We start from the raw sequence: 211 nt of genomic DNA, 5'->3' as shown, positions 1-211 counted from the left end.
CTATTTCCTGCGCACACTCACGCACGCACCCGAACACAACGGCCGCGCACACACTTCCGAACAAGTGAAGGCGGTTCTGCGGTATTTTTACGTATTGTCGAATGAATTAAATGAAGTGAATGTATTTAGCTTATTTTTTATTACTACTATGGTAAAAAAAAAGGGAAAAAAAGAATGTTTAGTATTTCTTGTTTAAGAATAATAAAATGTG

This window comes from Penaeus monodon, chromosome 24 (assembly GCF_015228065.2).
Source record: "Penaeus monodon isolate SGIC_2016 chromosome 24, NSTDA_Pmon_1, whole genome shotgun sequence".
Classification (NCBI taxonomy): domain Eukaryota; kingdom Metazoa; phylum Arthropoda; class Malacostraca; order Decapoda; family Penaeidae; genus Penaeus; species Penaeus monodon.
Note: the sequence above shows the minus strand (reverse complement) of the source record.